General features: G+C 37.5%; 1 protein-coding gene and 1 pseudogene across 11 annotated transcripts in view; one reads left to right on the top strand and one right to left on the bottom strand.

The window, feature by feature from the left end:
• RALGAPA1 (Ral GTPase activating protein catalytic subunit alpha 1) overlaps positions 1 to 19338 on the bottom strand; it is a 218988-nt gene that overhangs the window by 198330 nt on the left and 1320 nt on the right. The gene's annotated exons all lie outside the window — the stretch shown is intronic.
• LOC309656127 (E3 ubiquitin-protein ligase RING1-like) lies at positions 1476 to 19336 on the top strand (annotated as a pseudogene). The gene is made up of 2 exons: positions 1476 to 6661; positions 7185 to 19336. The product of its transcript is annotated as an E3 ubiquitin-protein ligase RING1-like (transcript).

Below are 19338 nucleotides of genomic sequence, written 5' to 3'. Positions count from 1 at the left end.
AAGGTTCCAATGAAAATTGGAATGTTTTAAATTCTTCCATAAATTCTGTGCTTCAAATGCATTTTTTTCATGTAATCTTCCAATAATACCTGAGATGTTACTATTTTAATTTTACAGACAGGCAAAGTATCTATAAAGTGTTAAGTAAATAATATAGCTGAGATCAGAACACAGATATTATGACTTCCCCCACTATATCACCCTGCTTACGAGCCATTTAATACTCAAGTTTCCGTGGGGATCAATTACTATCTGCCACACTAGTCTGTTGAAAAACTTAAAGTCAGGTAACACATGTAAAATGCTTGGTCCACAACCTGTCACATATAAATGTTCAAAAACATTAACTCTTATTTCCAATATATGACAGCTGCTTCTATAAAAATGTTTTTTCTTTAAAAACTTCCCAAAGATAATGAAGAGATGGAACCATTATTCATTAAGTAATTATGAGAATGCTAACAATTCCTGAGAATCATAATGTTCAACTAAAGGAACATACCTAAATTCTAAAATCAACCCCCAAATAATATTTAGATTAGTTCAAATTTTTCACTATTCTAAACAACACTGCAGTGATCCTACACACTCATCCACTTACTTCCTTAGAAAAAATACTAAGAGGGACTTCCCTGATGGCACAGTGGTTAAGAATCTGCCTGCCAATGCAGGGGACACGGGTTCGAGCCCTGGTCCAGCGAGATCCCACATGCCGCGGAGCAACTAAGCCCGTGCGCCACAACTACTGAACCTGCACTCCAGAGCCCGCAAGCCACAACTACTGAGCCCAAGTGCCACAACTACTGAAGCCCGCACACCTAGAGCCCATGCTCTGCAACAAGAGAAGCCACTGCAGTGAGAAACCCGTGCACTGCAACAAAGAGTAGCCCCCGCTCACCACAACTAGAGAAAGCCCGCGCAAAGCAATGAAGACCCAACACAGCCAAAAATAAAATAAATTTATAAAAAAAAAAAAAAGAGAAAAAATACTAAGAAATGGAAGTGCTGGTTTCAAAGCATATACATATGTACATTTAAAATTTTGACAGTTAACAAACTGCCCTCTAATTTAGATTCAGCCAGTAATGTATGAGAGAATCTCTTTCCATATTTCATATATTTTTGACAGTCCATAAATTAAGGAAATTAACGTCTTTAAATGTTGCAAGTGTTTCTTAGTCTGCTGTTCGTCTTTTATCTCTGTTAATGATGGGTTTTACTATTAGAAATTTAAAATGTTTTATAAAAGCAAATTTACCAATCATTTTCATGACAATTTCTAACTTTGGTGTGAGTTTTAAGAGTTGTCTTCCTTATCCCAATATTTCAAATATATTTTCTTTTTTTTTTTAAACATCTTTATTGAAGTATAATTGCTTCACAATGGTGTGTTAGTTTCTGCTTTATAACAAAGTGAATCAGCTACACATATACACACATTCCCATATCTCCTCCCTCTTGCATCTCCCTCAAATATATTTTCTTAATTTGCCTTCCATTTTATACTGAAGAATCAAAATAATGTAGAACATATTCTGTTATAAGATATAAAGTAGTGATCTATAAATGTTTTTATCCAAATGAATTCTTTCCTCCTAATCTTTAAACCACCATTTAATGAAGTGGTCACATGTGCTCCTTCTGCAGCAAACAGAAGTCATCCCTTTTAAATTTAACATCCTTTTGAAATGTACCTATTCTTTTTTTGGTTTTGGTTTCTGTTTTTTTTTTTTCTTGCGCCGCACTGCACAGCATGCGGGATCCTAGTTCCCCGACCAGGGATCGAACCTGCGTTCCCCTGCATTGGAAGCACAGAGTCTTAACCACTGGCCCACCAGGGAAGTCCCTAAATGTACCTATTCTTGACCATAAAAAAGATGTGCAAATCTTTCTTAGAGAAAAATATAAATTTTTTTATTTACAACCTTTAAGGAAAGCCTAATAAAATAAATGGAAACCCCTTGGGATAGGAAGAATACAGCTGACCCTTGAACAAGACAGGTTTGAACTGCACGAATCCACTTATACATGAATTTTTTTCAATAGTAAATACTACAGCACTACACAATCCACAGTTGGTTGTATCTGTGGATGCAGAAGCAGGGATATGGAAGGCCGACTATAAGTTACATGCTGATTTTCAACTGTGTGGAGGGTTGGTGCCCCTAACACCCATGCCGTTCTAGGGTCAACTGTAGACATACTACAGATGTCAATCTCCTTTAAATTAAACCTATGGATTCAAGGCAATACAATTTTAAAAATCCTAACAATATTATTCACAGAATTTAACAAGCTGATTCTCAAATTCATATGGAAAAGCAAAAGGCCAAAACACTAACAGATTTATATTAGCCTCCTGTGGCTGCTGTGACACATTAGAGCCACAAACTCAGTATTCGGTTCCATCTCCACATCTCCTTCTCCTCTGTGTCTGTCTACAAGTCAGTTTATTCTGTTAGATTTGGGGGGAGTGGGTGGTATACACTTCAAAGATGACATGTTGTTGTGCTCACCAGACAAAAGTTTTTAAAAAATTAGATTTTATATAAGGGTCATGAAGATTTCTTTCAGTAATGGTGAAGATCATCTCATAACCTCTGCCATAATGCCATAAACATTTTTCATGTAACGTCCTATTTTTTTGTTTTTCTTTGTTTTTCTGTTTCACATAGGACAGATTTTAGATTCTGAGCCAGTTTTTTTGCACAGGTCCTTCAGGTAACCCAAGGATTCTTTCTGATCAGAATACTGACTTTAAACCTTTTTTCTACCATTCTTCACTGAAAGGAAGTTACTCACAGAAGAGCAACTTTGCTCTCCTCATACCTAATACATTCATTCATGAACTACATAATATTTACTAAGCACCTTTCATATGCCAGGCACTATGCTGAGTCTAGGGATATGAAGTTGAAGAGACACACTTCTACTCTCCGGAAGGCTGTAAGACACAGGCATGCAAATAAGTAATTACACTGTAATAAATAACCAAATTACTAGAAGTAAGTAAGAAAAGTCCCTATGCCTACCAGATGATAGAGAAGACTTCACCAAAGCTCTACAGATTTTCCCCTGAGACTGAAGGAAGAGTAAAGGCTTTCAGTTATAAGTATGATTTTCTTCCCCTGCTTTTTCTTTAATACAATTGCCATCTTACATAATATACTATTAGGTGCCTTCTTAGTAGCACCTGATCTACTTTCTCATTGCACCAGCGGGCTTCCTAGAATAGAATTCTTATTACCACTCACATTCATGTAATACTGCTCTTACGTGAAGTATAGCTAACTCATGGTTGGTCCATAATTAATGGGTAGTGGTATTTTCTAAAAATGGATTAATGCACACCATATTAAGTTTTCAATTTAGAGTTCATACAAAGTCTACTTCCTTTCTACAGTAGCTATCACTCCAGACTGCAGTTTTGAAATCCAATAAGTGGGATTATTATTTTGTTGTTGATGCTTCATTCTTTCTTCCTCCTTCCTTCCTCCCTCTTATTCTTTCTTTCTTAATAAGAAGGTTAAAAGAAATGGGTTATTAATGACGGTACAGTAAATAACATTAGCAAAAGCACAGGCATCACAGAAAGTGATGTCTCATTCAATATTACTGAAATGTAAAATACCAGAGAGGGGTAACAAGAGGTTGAAGAAGATAATGTGACTAAGATAAATTTATTTTTCTTTTTCTACCACATTGTCAAAGATGAAAGTTTCATGTCTTAGTAACCTCGAAGATGGTGGTGCCATTTACACAAATAGAAAAAAAAAGAAAGAATGAAAACAATTTAGATTGTGTAGACATTTGATCTTAGAAAGAATAGATCTAACAAACATACTAATCACCTATTTTTCTATTTTCTCCAAAATCTATTTCTACTGCATGATCCTTCTAAAAGAAGACACATTAAATAATATATGAACATACATATATATACAAATTGTGATTGAATTTAGAATCCAGAAAAAACAATGTTTTAACCAAAAAAAGAAAGAAAGAAAGAAAAAAGTATGCTTTCAGAATTTTCTAGGACACTGAAAACTTGTAACCCAACATGTTTCTCTTTTCACTTTGGCTGCCAGGAAATCTAAGAACCAAATTCAATGCCTTATAGCTATAATCAGCTCATCTCTGGAACCTGATAATGTTACCTTTAAGTAATGGCTCTTCGGTTGCTTGTTTTATCACTAATTGTTCTATTCCACATTTTATTCAGTCCTATAAGCCATGTAAAATTCTTTGGATGCAATAAAATCCTTAATGAAAGAAATGTTAATGCAAAAATGGCTTACAATATTTTGAAACAGCTTGTTTTACTAAGCAAATTAATCAGCAATATTGTTTATGTAAATAATCTGCTCAGTAAATCACTTCTTCATAAATACACAAAGATAAAACATTTCAATGAAGTCAAATTAATTTTTTAAATCAGTAAGAGTCAAATTAAAGAATATAAAGAGTTTATACAAATTAAAGAATGTAAAGAGTCTAATGACATGTATATAGGATAACTTGCTAACTTTGCACATCAAATCCTAAGAACATATTCAAATATCAAGTTAGTTTATTCTTATAGGCAGTTTACCGTTCACAATGACTCCTACACATTTTCAGATTTCCAGGCATATCTGTTCCAAGCTAATCTATACCACTTTCAAGTTATTTACTTAATGAACATAAACAGTACTTGTTTCTTTTATACATTACTTTTTATACCTAATGAACACTGTTTTTTATTTTTCTAAGATATTTTAATCTGATTTTCTTTCTGAAAACATTAATATATTCAGATTGGAGAACAATTAGATATTTTTCACAGATATAGTCAATAATCAATTGATCATAAATTTCTTCTCTGAATGTAAAAAAGTAAAAAAATGGGGGCCAAGTTGCTTTGTATGAAGCCAATTTTCAGTCTCATTCATTTAAGAGAACCTCTTATTATGGGCATCTGATGTCCAGTGTCTTGAAAATTGTTGTTTATGTTTCAGGGGTTTTTTTGTTCTTTTGTTTGTCTGTTTCAAGCAGATATGAACATCAGATAAGGAAAGTCATTCCTGACATATGGCAAACAAAGGAGGTATACCTTCAGCTACTCCAGTTTAATGTCTTAAGAGTTTCCAGCCCATGGTGAGAGGAAAGGGAATCCAGGCAGAGCCAGTGGAATCCATGAGTTGAGAAAATGAGCTGACAGTGCAAGGAAACCAAGGTAATTAGAGTCCACAGGACAGAGCACCAAAGAGGAGAGAGCTGTACACGGTGAGATCCTCGAAGACTGGAGAGGGTTCTCTTTCAGTATGATCATAAATACTTGCAAGGAAACTTCCCAAGACAGGAAAAAGTACTATGCAAGAGAATATGGGAGAACAGTACCAGATGCTCACATAAACTGGGGAACAGTGCCTGTTCCCAAGAGCGGGGCTACAAAAAATCCCTCATACCTGTGGGCACTGAATAGAATACTCAGGAAGGTATTGCCTCACAGTAGGTAATAATTATCCCTAGATGGATCCACTCAACAAACCCTAAAAGCAAGACCTGAAATGATCAAACTGTTTTCAAGTAATTTAACTGCATCCCAGTAAAAAGCTCAAGAATTTATAGGAATACAAAAATATCCAGAAGCTAAAATTCAAATATGAGACATCCAAAGATTACTCAGCATACAAAGAAGCAAGAAAACAACCCAGGATGAGAATAATAATCAACTGATGGAAACTGACCCAGAATAGATAGAGATGTTAGAATGAGCAGAGAGGATATTAAGTTATTTTACTTGTATTCCATATGTTCAAGAAGCTAAGAAGATATACAGACAATATAATTTTATACACACACACACACACAAAATGAACCAGATAAAAACTACATCTAAGATGAAAAATAAACTAGTGTGATTAATGGCAGATTGCATGTAGCAGAAGAGACTAGTAAATTTGAAGAGTAGAAATAGGAACTACTCAAGATAAAACACAGAAGAATATAAAAAAATGAAAAGAATATCAGTTCTTTTCAGAAAGCTATGAGTGCCTCCAATATACTAATAATACTTCCTAATATATGAACCTGATATTAATATTCAATATACTAATAAATGAAATAAATAAAAGAATAAGTAAGTAAAAGTACAGAGGGGAGAAATAACTGGCGGAAAATGGCCAAAAATTTTGCAAACTTTATGAAAACTCTAAACCCACACATCTAAGAATCTTGAGGAACCCCATGGCAAGAAATATTGAGAAAACTGCACCATGGCACATCATAATCAAATTGCTCAAAACCAGTGATGAAGAGAAAATCTTAAAAGCAGCCAGAAAAAAAGAAAAAAATATATATATATATACAGAGTAAGATAAAGATGACAGGGCCCAGGGCCCCAGCGCCCGGGCCATGGCGGCGGCAGCAGCAGCGGCAGGAGCTGCTGTCTGAGCAGCGGCTGCGGACCGAGCGAACTCAGCCGAGGAGCCTGGGCCCCGGGAGAGGCGCTGCTGCGGCGGGAGCGCAGACGGCTGGAGGCTGTCTACCTCTCCTCCTCCCCGGCGGTGGAGCCCTCGTGGGGGGTCTGTGCCCGGTCACCATGACGACGCTGGCGAATGCCCAGAATGCCAGCAAAAGGTGGGAACTGAGTCTGTATGAGCTCCACCGGACCCCTCAGATGTGCCAGAGAGGTAGAGCAAGTATTACTATCTTCATTTGAAAGACAGTAAACAGGCTGAAATTACCTTCCCCGTTCCTCAGTTCAGCATGGTAGGTAAGTGCATGTAAGACTCACCTTCGGAGTTTATTAAAAATGGAATTCCTGCTGGCCCCTACCTGTAACATTGTGATACAGTAATGGGATGGGACCCTAGAATCTGCATTTTTAACATGCATCCTAGGGGATTGTTATATAGGTAGTACCAGGACTGCACTGTAAGAAATTCTGTTGACCAAGTAAGTGTTCCACAGATGGAAAATCTGTGCCATGCCCATCCCCAGGCCTATCACCAAACCTTAGATCCTTCTATTCCAAAGCTCCTACTCTAAGAATTCCCAATTTCCTCAAGTGGCCAACGTGAGGTACCCAGGTTGTGACATCTCACTGTATTTCTCAAGACTCCAATTTCATGGACCACTTGTTTCTAAAACCCCTTTCCCCCAAACCAACCCACCGCCTTTCCACTCATCGACACCTCCAGGAAGCCATCATGGATGGCACAGAGACTGCAGTTTCCCCTCGGTCGCTGCATTCAGAGGTCATGTGCCCCATCTGCCTGGACATGCTGAAGAATACGATGACAACCAAGGAGTGCCTCCACCGATTCTGCTCTGATAGCACTGTCACGGCCCCGCGCAGCAGGAACAAGGAGTGCCCTACCTGCCGAAAGAAGCTGGTATCCAAGCGGTCTCTGCAGCCAGACCCCAACTTCGATGCTCTGATCTCTAAGATCTACCCCAGCGGGGAGGAATATGAGGCCCACCAAGACAGGGTGCTCATGCACCTCAGCCGCCTGCACAACCAGCAGGCGCTGAGCTCCAGCACTGAGGAGGGGCTGCGCATGCAGGCCATGCACAGGGCCCAGCGTGTGAGACGGCCGATGCCTGGGTCAGATCAGACCACAACGATGAGTTGGGGGGAAGGAGAGGCGGGGGAGGGAGAGGGGAATGGAGAGGACGTGAGCTCAGACTCCGCCCCTGACTCTGCCCCAGGCCCTGCTCCCAAGTGACCCCGTAGAGGGGGCGCCGGGGGAGCAGTGTAGGGACAGGGGGAGGTGGCACTGGTGGGATGGGTGCAAGTGCCGGTTCTGAAGACTCTGGTGACTGGGGAGGGACCCTGGGAGGGGGAACCCTGCCTCCCCCAAGCCCTCCCGGGGCTCCCAGTCCCCCAGAGCCAGGTGGAGAAATTGAGCTCGTGTTCCGGCCCCACCCCCTGCTCGTGGAGAAGGGAGAATACTGCCAGACTAGGTGTGTGAAGATAACTGGGAATGCCACAGTGGACCATCTCTCCAAGTACTTGGCCCTGTGCACTGCTCTCGAACAGAGGCAGCAGCAAGAGGCAGGGGAGCCAGGAGGGCCTGCAGGGGGTGCCTCTGACGCCGGAGGACCTGATGGGGGAGGCGGGGAGGGTAGGGGTGCCGGAGGAGGTGACGGCCCTGAGGAGCCTGCCTTGCCCAGTCTGGAGGGTGTCAGTGAAAAGCAGTATACCATCTACATCACCCCCTGGGGTGGAGCTTTCACGACACTGAACGGCTTGCTGACCCTGGAGCACATGAATGAGAAGTTCTGGAAAGTGTCCCGACCACTGGAGCTCTGCTACGCCCTCACCAAGGATCCAAAGTGACCCCGCAAGGGGACAGCCAGAGGATGGGGACCATGGGGTGTCCCTGAGTCCTGGCCCACCACCCAGCTTCTTTGTCCCCCAGAGCCCCCGAGCCTGGCCAGCCAGCAAGAGGACACAAATGAGGATAAGTGGCTTTTATACAAAGTATCTATATCAGATTCTTCTATATTGTACAGAGTGGGGCCTGCACCCCCATCTACTGCCTCTTCTGTTGTCCCCAACCTCCCATCCATGCAAGATGTTGGGAAGGGTGAAGAGCCCTTCCCTTCATGCCCTTCTACCAACAACAACAAATTTGCTTTTTTCCTCTTTGGGGGGAAAAAAAAAAAAAAAAAAAAGATGACAGCAGACTTCTTATCAGACACAATGCAAGCAAAAAGACAGTGGAGTAAAATCTTTAAAGGACAAAGGAAAAAAGCCATCAACCAAGAATTCTAATAATAGCAAAACATCTTTCAAAAAAGAAGGAAAAATAAAGACTTTTTAACATAAACAAAAGCATAGCGAATCCATCACCAGCAGACCATCATTACAAAAGAAATGTTAAAGGAAATCCTTCCAACAAAAACAAAATGATGCTGGCTGGCTGGAAATATCTATCTCTGCAAAGGAATGAAGAGCGCTGGAAATGGTACCACATGGGTAAATATATATCTTTTTCCTCATTATTTAAAAGTATCTAAAAGATAACTGCTTGCTTAGACAAAACAAACTATTATAGGGTTTACAACATGTATCAATATAAGTAAATGTATGATCAAAAAAGTATAAAGGCTGGGAAGAGAAATGAAAGCACACTCTGTAAAGTTCTTACACAACATGAGAAGTGGTAGAATATCACTTAATAGTAAGTAGACTCTGGGAAGTTGAAGATATATAAATCATACTATAAATCATATAGCAACAACTAAAATAATAAAAGATTATAGCTAATAAGACAAAGAAATTTTTTAAAAATCATAAATTTATTCAACTAACATAAAAAAAGGGAAAAAAGAAAACTAAGAAAAGATAAGCCAAATAGAAAACAGCAAGATAATAGACACAAACTTAAATCAAACTCAAACAAATCAATAATAACTTTAAATGTATGTCATCCAGATCTAAATGGCAAGTTATTGGTCTGAATCTGAAAAGAACAATTACAAGTAACAAGACTAAATCAGTAATCCAAAACCTCCTAACAAAGAAATGTCCAGAACCAGATGGCTTCACTGGTGAATTCTGCCAAACATTTAAAGAATTCATACCAATCCTTCTCAAACTCTTTTCCATATAATGGAAACAGAGGGAATACTTCCAAACTCATTTTGCAAAGCTAGCATTACCCTGATAACATAACCAGACAAAATCACTACAAAGAAAGAAAAAAAAAGAAAAGAACATTACAGGCCAATATACCTGAAAAACATAGATCCTCAACAAAACATTGGCAAAACACTGGCAAACCAAACGCAATAATATATTAAAAGGATCATAACCATGATTAAGCGGGATTTATTCCAGGCATGCGAGAATGGTTCAAACATCACAAATTAACCAATGTGATTCACAGATTCACAAAATGAAGGTTAAAAGTCATATGATCATCTCAACAGATACAGAAAAAGCATTTAAAAAAAACTCAACATCACATTCATAATAAATACTCTCAACAAACTGGGTATAGAGGGAATGTACTGCCACATAATAAAGGTCATATATGACAAGCCTACAGCTAACATCATATTCAGTGGTGAAAAGCTGAAAGAGCAAGATGCCCACTTTCATCACTCCTGTTCAACACAGTATTGGAAGTCCTAGCCAGAGCAATTCGGCAAGAAGAGGCAAGAAGAAAAAATAAAAGCCACCCAAATCTGAAAGGACGAAGTATACCTGTTTCTATTTGCAGATGACATGATCTTATAATATAGAAAACCCTAAAGACTCCACTAGAAAACTATCAGAACTAATAAATGAATTCAGTACAATTACACAATACAAAATCAACATACAAAAATCAGTTGTGTGGAAATGTAAATTTGTGCAGTCACTATGAAAAATAGCATAAAGGTTCCTCAAAAAGTTAACAATAGAGAGACTTTCCTGGCGGTCCAGTGGTTAAGACTCCATGCTTCCACTGCAGGGGGCATGGGTTCGATCCCTGGTCGGGGAACTAAGATCCCACGTCAGGCGGCATGGCCAAGAAATTAAAAAAAAAAAAAAATTGTTTAAAAAAAACGGGGGACTTCCCTTGTGGCGCAGTGGTTAAGAATCTGCCTGCCAATGCAGGGGACACAGGTTCAATCCATGGTCCATGAAGATCCCACATGCTGTGGAGCAACTAAGCCCACATGACACAACTACTGAGTCTGTGCTCTAGAGCCCACAAGCCACAACTAGTGAGCCCGTGCACCACAACTACTGAAGCCCACATGCCTAGAGCCTGTGCTCTGCAACGAGAAGCCACCGCAATGAGAAGCCCATGCACCACAACGAAGAGTAGCCCCCACTCGCCACAACTAGAGAAAGCCCACGTGCAGCAACGAAGACCCAACACAGCCAAAAATAAGTAAATTAATTAATTCATTAATTATTTTAAAAAATTAACAATAGAACTACCACATGATCCAGCAATTCCACTTCTGGGTATATACCCAAAGGAAACGAAACCACTACTTTGAAGAGATATCTGCACTCCCATGTTCACTGCAGCATTATTTACAACAGTCAAGACATGGAAACAACCTAAGTGCCTGGCAACAGATGAATGGATAAAGAAAATGTGATATATATTCGTTTGTATGGACATGTGTATGTCCATACAAAGGAATATTATTCAGTCAAAAAAAAAGAGAAGAAAATCCTGTCATTTGCTACAGCATAGGTAGACTTTGAGGGCATCATGCTAAGTGAAATAAGACAGAGAAAGACAAATATTGTATGATCTCACTTATATGTGAAATTTAAAGACAGCAAACTCATAGAAACAGAGAACAGAATGGTGGTTGACGCAGGGGGTAGGGGTGGGGAAAATGGGCAAAGAGAGTGAAAAGGTATAAATTTTTAGTTATAAGATAAATAAATTCTGGGGATGTAATGAACAGCACAGTGACAAAGAACAAAAAAGTCATCCAAACATCTCAATTCAAAGGCCGAGAGTCTTAAATTAGATTAAAAATTAAGACTCAAATATATACTGCCACCAAGAAATCCACTTTATATAAAGAAACAAATAGATTAAAAAGACAGGAAAATATATACTAGTCAATGAAAGCAGAAGTCTATATATTACTATCAAAGTAGATTCCAGAGCAAAGACTATTACCAAGGTTAAAGATATCATTTTGTAATGCTAAAGAACTCAATTTATCAAGAGGAAATAATAACCCTAAATGTTTAGACACCTAATGACAGAGCTTCAAAATACATTAAGCAAAATCTGATAGAACTCAAAAAGAAATAGACAAACCCCCAACTACAGTCAGAAATTTCAGCCCCCCCCTCAATAATTTGTAAAAACAAGGAGACAAATTCAGCAAGGATACAGGAGACCTGAACAATACTATCAAACAACTTATCCTAACTGACATTTTTCAAACACTCAACCCACCAACAGCAGAATATATACTGTTTTCAAGTGAATATGGAACATCCATCAAGTTAAAACATATTCCTGACTGTCAAATTTCGATAAATTTTAAAGAATTCAAGTCATAAAACATATGTTTTCTGACTATAATGAAATCAAATTAGAAATCAATAACAGAAAGATATCAGGATAATCCACCAATATTTGAAGCTAAAAAACACACTTGTAAATAACCCATGGATCAAAGAAGAAATCAAAAGGGAAGTTAGAATGCATTCTGGACCTAGCTGTAAATGAAAATACAAAATACCATAATTTGTGGGATGCTGTTTAGGGGAAAATTTATATCACCAAATGCCTACATTAGAAAGAAAAAAGGTCTCAAATCAATAACCTCAGTTTACACTTTAAGAACCTAGAAAAAGAGCAAATTAAACTAAAACTAAGCAGAAAAAGGGAATAATAAAGACCAAAGCAGAAATCAATGAAATAAAAACAGAAAAACAGAGAAAAATCAATGAAGCCACAAACTGGTCCTTCTAGACGATCAATAAAAGAGGTAAGCCTCCAGCCAGAGTCATCAGGAAAGAAAGACAAATTAGGAATAAGAGGGGTGACATCATCACAGATTCTATAGATATCAAAGGACAATAACGGAGCATTATGAACAACTTTATACCTATAAATTTGACAACTTATATGAAATAGGAAAATCCCTTGAAAGATACAAACTACCAATGTTCTTTCAAGAAGAAACAGATAACCTGAACAGCCCTCTATTAAAATAGTTAAAAACCTTCCCTCAAAGAAAACTCCATATCTAGATGGCTTCATTGGTGAATTCAAACAAACATTTAAGGAAAAAAAATGATACCAATTTTACATGAACAATTCCAGAAAACTGAAAAGAAAGGAATGCTTCTCAATTAATACTATGAGGCTAACATTACCTGTTATAAAAAAGCAAAAACATTACAAGAAAAGTATAGACCAATATCCCTCACAAACATAATTACAAAATTACAAACATTTTAGAGTATCAAATCCAACAATATATAAAAATGACAAGATATCACAATCAACTTAGGTTTGCAGAGGACTGCAGAGTTGATTTAACACTTGAAAATCCATGATTATAATTTATCACATTAACAGAATGAAAAAAATTTTAAAACCTGTTAACCTCAATAGAAACAGAAAAAGCATTTGACATATCTAATATCTATTCTTGATGAAAACTCTCAGCAAACTAGAAAAAGAATAAAACTTTCTCAACATGACAAAGGGCATCTATAAAAAACCTACAATTAACATCATATTGTATGGTAAAAAACTGATCACTTTACCCTTAAGATCAAGAAAAAGACAAGGATGTCCACTCTCACCACTTCTATTCTACACTGTGCTAGAGATTCCAATAAGTTCAAGACAAGAAAAAGACATAAAGGCATCCAGGTTAAAAAGAAGCAAGACCATCTTTATTCACAGACAATGAGATCATGCATGTAAAAAAAAAATCCCATGAAATCTATAAAATACTAATAGAACTAATAAGTGAGTTTAGCAAGGTTTCATGATACAAGCTCAATATACGAAAATCAACTGCATTTCCTTTTACTAGCAATCAGAAATAGTCATGAAGGGGCTTCCCCGGTGGTGCAGTGGTTAAGAGTCCGCCTGCCAGTGCAGGGGACACGGGTTCGATCCCTGGTCTGGGAAGATCCCACGTGCCGCAGAGCAATTAAGCCCATGCGCCACAACTACTGAGCCTGAGTTCTAGAGCCCGCAAGCCACAACTACTGAGCCCATGCGTCTAGAGCCCATGCTCGGGAACAAGAGAAGCCACCTCAATGAGAGGCCCACGTACCGCAACAAAGAGTGGCCCCCACTCACCACAACTAGAGAAAAGCCCGTGCACAGCAACGAAAACCCAACGCAGACAAAAATAAATAAAATAATTTTTTTTTAAAAAATGGTTATGAAGATATCATTTACAACGGTATCAAAAGTAGAAAATATTTAGGGATAAGTGACAAAAGATGTGTAAGACCTGTAGATTAAAAAGTATAAAACGCTGCTAGAGAAATTAAAGAAGCCCTATATAAAATCAAGAAACATACCTTGTTCATGAGTCAGAGAATTCAATATTGTCAATTTTTCCCAAAGTGACCTACAAATTCATCACAATCCCGATCAAAACCCCAGCAAGAATTTGTTTGTTTATTTATTTTTAAGAAATTGACAAGCTAATCTTAAAACTCATATGGGAAGGTAAAGGATCTGGCATAGCTCCCTCCCCCCGCTCCAAGAAAACACAAACCTTTGAAAAAGAAGAACAAAGTTGGAGGGACAACACCATCTAATTTCAAGATGTATTATCAAGTTATGGTAACAACAACAAAAAAACCCACTGTGGTACAGGCATCAACACAAACAAATAGATCACCAGAACAAAACAGAGTCCCAAAATAGATCCATACATATATAGACAACTGAGTTTTGGAAAAAGTACAAAGGCAATTCAGTGGAGAAAGGGCAGTCGTTTTCAACAAATGGTGCTGGAAAATTTGGATATCCATATGCAAAAAAATAAACTTCAATCCATACCTCAAACCATATTTGCAGAGTTAACTCAGGATGGATCACAGACCTAAATATAGATCCTAAAATTTTAAAACTCTAGAAGAAAACATAGGAGAAAATTTTTGTGACCTTGACTTTGGGCAAAGATTTCAGATACAACACCAAAAGCATGAACCATAAAAGAAAAACGTGACATATTGACTTTATCAAAGTTAAGAATTCCTACTCCTTCTAAGAAAATAAGAGAATTAAAAGACATCCAAAGACTGGGGAAAAAAAAAAATCTTTGCCAATCATGTATCTGATAAAGTACTTGTATCCAGAATATATACAGAATTTTCAAAACTAAATAAGAAAGCAAACAACTCAATTTAAAAATAGGTGAAAGATTTGAACTTGATTTCAGCAAAGAAGTTATACAATGGCAAATTAAGCACATGAAAAGAAGGTCAATGTTATTAGATATCAGGGAAACACTAATTATATCCACTACATAACTTATTATAGTGGCTGACAAGAAAAAGAAATACCATACCAAGTGCTGTTGGTGCATTTGTGGAGGAACTAGAACTCTCACATACTGCTTGTAAGGATGTAAAATGGTAAAAAAACAAAAAACAGTATATCAGCTTCTAAAAAGAAACACACAACTGCCATAGGATTCATCCATGCCATTCCTAAGTATTTATTCCAAGAGAAAAGAAAGCATATGTCTATATAACAGGTACATCTCACAGCAGTTTTATATGGAATAGTCCAAAACTGAAAACCCACATGTCCATCAACATGTGAATGGGATAATCAAATTATAGCATATCCATACAATGAAATATTACTCAGCAATAAGAGCAAAGTACTATAGATATGCCACCACAAAACAAATACAGAGGAATTTCAAAGTATGCTGAGTAGAAAAACCAATCAAAAAAGAGTAAATACTGTTAATTCCATATATATATAAAATACAAACTAACGTAGAGGAGAGCAGATCAGTGGTTGCCCAGGGAAGGGGTAGGATGGCAGGCAAGTAAGGATGAGAGGAAGGGATTACAAAGGGGCAAAAGGAAACTTTGAGAGGTTACAGATATACTTATTTTCTTGATTGTCTATGTTCCTTATCTTGATTGTCATGATGGCTTCACAAGGTATATGTATGTCAAAAATATGTATATGTATAGGTATATGTATGTACTCAATTACCCCATTGTTCATAGCAGCATTATTTATAATTGCCAAGACATGGAAACAACCTAAGTGTCCCTCAATGGATGAATGGATAAAGAAGATATGGTGTATAAACACAATGGAATGCTACTTAGCCATAAAAAAGAATAAAATTTTGCCATTTGTAGCAACCTGGGTGGACTTGGAGGGTATTATGCTAAGTGAAATAAGTCAGAGAAAGACAAATACTGTATGATATCACTTATATGTGGAATCTAAAAAATACAACAAAACAGTGAATATAACAAAAAAAGCAGACTCACAGATATAGAGAACTAGTAGTCACCAGTGGGGAGAGGGAAGGGGGGAGGTGCAATATAGGGGTAGGGGATTAAGAGGTACAAACTACTATGCATAAAATAAGCTAAAAGCATATATTGTACAACATGGAGAATATAGCCAATATTTTATAACTATAAATGGAGTATAACCTTTAAAAATTGTGAATCACTGTATTATACACCTGTAACTTATATAATACTGTACATCACCTGTACTTCAATTTTTGAAAAAGCATTCAATTATATGCTTTAAATATGTGTGATTTATTTTCTGTCAATTATACCTCAATAAAGCTACTAAAAAGAATGATCCAACAATAATCAATATATTTATTAGCTAAATAAGCGCTTATCTTTTTTTTTAAGTTGAGAAGACTGAACTGTTACCTTGCCATACCAGAAAATTATCAATAACATTTAGTCAATATCCACTTTATGCCAAGAATTATGTTAGCCACTTAGTTAGATACTAAGTTACCTGCTAACTTACTATAATTTTCTTAAGGCCATTAATTGTAAAAAAAACCGAAAAACAAAGGGGGCAGGGGGAGAGGACAACATGAAACTTTAGCAACTAGACAAGGCCTTATTTCTATTTTTTAATAATTCTAACTTCCAGTTCCTAAAAATCAAACACACAGCAATATCAATAAACACAGTAGATTTAAATCTAAATCCTCCAAGTTCTATAAATTCAGCTGCAATTGTCCTTTAGTGGGAACACATGCCAGGACAAAGGCTTACACCAGATGTTTAAATTATGTTCTCATATATTGGGATGCACTGAATTCTATAAATACCCTGAGTGAATGGCAGTTCGATTTAAAGGTTAAAAATACAGTTTAGATGGGACCAAACAAAAATCAAAATCCTGGGTAACTGGCGATGCCCCATTATTCTGCGAACTAGTTTCCTCACAGTGTTTACTTTATGTAAAACCTGCACTTAACTTGCAAAAAGGATCTGAAGTGGCTCTCCCATCTGCAAAATGGGAGACCTCTAAGACACCTTTCAGTCTTTGCCATTCTACTCTCTCCCACTCATTTTCTTAAGAACCACATTAATCATATTTCAAACAAAGTAACTGTAACCACTTAAAGATACAGAATATTTTATTCAATTAATTAATATGTTAGAACCAAGTGCAGGATTTGGAGGTCCATCTGTTTTTGTTCTACATTTTGACAAGGTTTACCTCAGCACCATTTACATCTGAAGCTAGAATATTGTTGTGAGGGATTATCCTGTGCGTTTCAAGATGTTTAGCAGCATACCTGCTACCCACTAGATGCCAGTAGCACCTCTCTCCAACTGTGACAACTGAAAGTGTCTCCAGACATTCTCACTGTCCCCACGGGAGCAAAACTGTCCCTGGTTGAGAATTACTGTTCTAAAATGAGTGCAGTAATCTCTCTGTATGGACCTCCTCCACTCACGGGGCAGGGAGTCTGAAAGCACAAAGTCCTCCATTTGAAGGTTCTTAAGGATATTTTAAATGTTTATGTACAGTATATGCTCCATTTAAAAATAAATAAAATAAATTTCTAAAAAGCAAAGGGTTTTTTTTTGTAAAAAAAACTGTTTTGTTTTCAAACTGAGAAAGCTAGGCACTAAAAAATATCTGATATGTATGACCTCTTAATTTAGACCACGTCTCCAGGGTGGAAAAAAAACTTCTATGCCAAAGAAGTATATATGAACCATTTCTTAACCATTCCATAACTAAAGAACTGTGGCAGTTAATTTAGGAAATGTCAATACTCTATTGGAACTCAACTTTATAGCTCTGCCATTACCCAGCCTACAGTTTGTCCCAAGTAGGTATCAAATTCCATTAAGTCTTCAATTTCAAACTGCCATTATCTGTGATAAATCTCCTACATCCACACATTAACTTTCCCTGTCTCAGTCTCCTAGCCAAATTTTTCTTCAACAGCTTAACTCTCAAGTAGAATTTAAATAAAAAGATGACAATCTCAACTATATTTAGAAGATTTATATTTTCTTGAAAAAATCTTTTTACATTGCTAAACTGGATTTAACTGCTTTCTTACTATTCCACAGGAATAAACACAATTTACTTGTGATATAGATTTGCTGCCATCAAGGTAGAAAGAGTAAAAATCAAACTGGAGACATGAAATCTGGGTTCCAGTTCTGGCTCTGCCTCCTAGTAGCTGGATGACGACTTAACATTCCCGAACTTCAGCTTTCTCATTTGTAAAAAATGGAGGATAATAATTTAACTAACTCTAGAGTTATTGTAAGGATTAATTATAATTTATGTGAAGTCATTCTGTAAACAGTAAAGTACCATACAAATGTTAGGTATTGGTGTTGTCCTGTTGGTATGAGTAAACCATATAGTAGAGAAACATGCACCTCAAATAAAAGACTTATGTCACTGACTAAACGTCATTTTTCGAAACGAACATTCTTTAGGAAGAGAGCCTGAGATGATAAACTCTGAACTAGGATTCAAGCATCTGGGTTCTAAACTCAGTTCTGCCATTAACTCTCTGCGTCAACAAAGGCAAACTAACTTTCCTCTTCACCTCAAATTTCATCTAAAAAGAGCCAAGTATTGGACCAGTTGTTCCTTAAGTATTATTACAGCCCTTACCAGCCCGAGAAATGACCAAGCGTCCAAAAAATTCCTTTAACACCATATCCACAACTCAAGAGCAGTTTGGTCGGCCAGCAAAACAGAGGGCAACAGACGGTAAGAAAATTTTAATTAAAAATAGAATTCTATATAATTCTCGAAAAGCAAAGGAAGCTATAAACTACCTTGTTTTCTATAATTAATAATAGTTGCACCTCTAAATGATAGTAATTATGAACAAGGTGCATTAACAAGGGCGGGTCTCTTTCCCACAAGCTTTTTGGGAACCACCCATTTCCCAAAGAGGTATAACTGCTTCCTCTTTGCTCTCCTTAGCCAAGAAATTTGAAAGATTAAGGCTTATATTGTCTGAGAGATTTTTTTTTTTTCATTTCACTTGGGTGGGGATGGCGGTAGTCATCTGACAAACATATCCTATAAAGACCATTATCCACAACACCAAGTCTCCCTAAAGTCTAAAAATAATCTAAGTCTTTAGAGTAATAAGTTTTTAAAAAAGAGTTCGGGTTATTAACTCAAAATGAGAAAACCCCGTGTTAGTGGGACTAGTGTTTGCCAACTGCCAAGGGTTCCCTTCCCCAAATTATCCGCCCTCCCGCGTCTCTGCAGAGGCGACGCCTCGCCCTCTACTCCCGCATCAAGCCAGGGCGGAGGGACAGTCCCCAGGGGCTCCCAGGAGAGGGAAGGCCGGACAACCCAGGCCTCCGGGCGCCACCAGCCCTCGCCC

This window comes from Balaenoptera physalus, assembly GCF_965194825.1.
Source record: "Balaenoptera physalus genome assembly, chromosome: 2".
In the NCBI taxonomy this organism is placed as follows: domain Eukaryota; kingdom Metazoa; phylum Chordata; class Mammalia; order Artiodactyla; family Balaenopteridae; genus Balaenoptera; species Balaenoptera physalus.
This window is presented reverse-complemented; position numbering and strand designations above follow the sequence as displayed.